The sequence below is a fragment of the Colobus angolensis genome, unplaced genomic scaffold, assembly GCF_000951035.1.
Source record: "Colobus angolensis palliatus isolate OR3802 unplaced genomic scaffold, Cang.pa_1.0 Scaffold167, whole genome shotgun sequence".
In the NCBI taxonomy this organism is placed as follows: Eukaryota; Metazoa; Chordata; class Mammalia; order Primates; family Cercopithecidae; genus Colobus; species Colobus angolensis.
The window spans coordinates 1,540,190-1,541,759 of record NW_012114788.1 but is presented as its reverse complement, the minus strand read 5'-3'; positions in this window follow the sequence as shown (position 1 = coordinate 1,541,759).

The following is a 1,570-nucleotide window of genomic DNA, read 5'->3' as shown; positions in this document are numbered from 1 at the left end:
CTCGGCCTCCCAAAGTGCTGGGATTACAGGCTTGAGCCACCGCACCCGGCCTGAAGTTTAAATTTTTAAAGATACTAGAACACTTCAGTGCTATGACTGACACATATATAAGTATTCAATCAGTGGCAGTTATTAAAATTGCAATTAAGTTGCTGATTAAATTAGCTGGGATTAGCACCTACTACTCTCCTTCCTCAGGGAGCCCAGTTGGAGGGCTAAATGAATCTTTAATAGGTAATTTTCATAGTAATAGAGTGGTGATCAATTGTCAGTTCTATTCCCACCACCCTTCTTTTTTTTTTTTTTGAGACGGAGTTTCGCTCTTGTTGACTGGGCTGGAGTGCAATGGCATGATCTCAGCTCACAGCAACCTCCGCCTCCCAGGTTCAAGCAATTCTCCTGCTTCAGCCTCCCGAGTAGCTGGGATCACAAGCACCCGCCACCACACGCGGCTGATTTTGTATTTTTAGTAGAGACAGGGTTACTCCATGTTGGCCAGGCTGGTCTTAAACTCCCAACCTCAGGTGATCCACCCGCCTTGGCCTCCCAAAGTGCTGTGATTACAGGCGTGAGCCACTGCACCCGGCCCAATAGGTAATTTTCATAGTAATAGAGTGGTGATCAATTGTCAATTCTAGTTCCCATCTTAAGCTTCCTCACCCTCAGTCTTGTCTCCCTCCCCTCCCTGTCATGCTTCTTTCTGTCCTCATGCCACCCCCAAACACACTACACAGCCCTAATCTTCCCTATGCTACTGTATATTCCACAACAATTTCTTTTTTCTATGTAGCTCTTAATTGTTCACTGGTCTTTCTAAACATTTTGTATCCCAAAGTTGAGCAAGTTGAGGAATACTATGATGTACTGTCCTGCCAATACAAGCATGTATGCTCCTCCTTCTCCTCTCTCTCCTACCCTATTGTTACTGGGAAAAGGAGTCTTGGTCCAGAACCAAGAGAAGGTTCTTGGCTCTCCCACCAGGAAGAATTCAAGGAGAATCAGAGTGCAGTGAGAAGAGATAGTTTATTGAAAGCTACTTTATTATAGAATAGAGTGTCCTCAGAAGGCAAGTGGAGGAACGCACAGTCTTTAAGTTTTTCTTCTATAGGGATCTTGTGTATACAAAGACTAAACTAAGCTGTGCTATATGTGGATGGGCAGACAGCATGACCAAATTTATTATGGTATTGATTTAAAGAAACCTATCCTTGACATTCTACGGTGTGAGTACATCAAAGCATAACTATCTTGAAAAAAAGCACAATTATCTTGAAAGCAAATCTTGTGAGATGGGTATTGGGACATCTGGGCTTTTCTGTTTTTGTAGAAGCCTCTCCTTGCAAGTAATCTTTAGGTTGTTTCCTTAACTATAAACATCTTATGACCATGGGTTGTGACTAGCAAGGAATGTGTCTTGCTAGTTGTTGTTTTTTTGTTTTTGTTTTTTTCCAGAGTGTCACTCTTGTTGCCCAGGCTGGAGTGCAATGGCGTGATCTCGGCTCACTGCAACCTCCGCCTTCTGGGTTCAAGCAATTCTCCTGCCTCAGCCTCCCAAGTAGCTGGGATTACA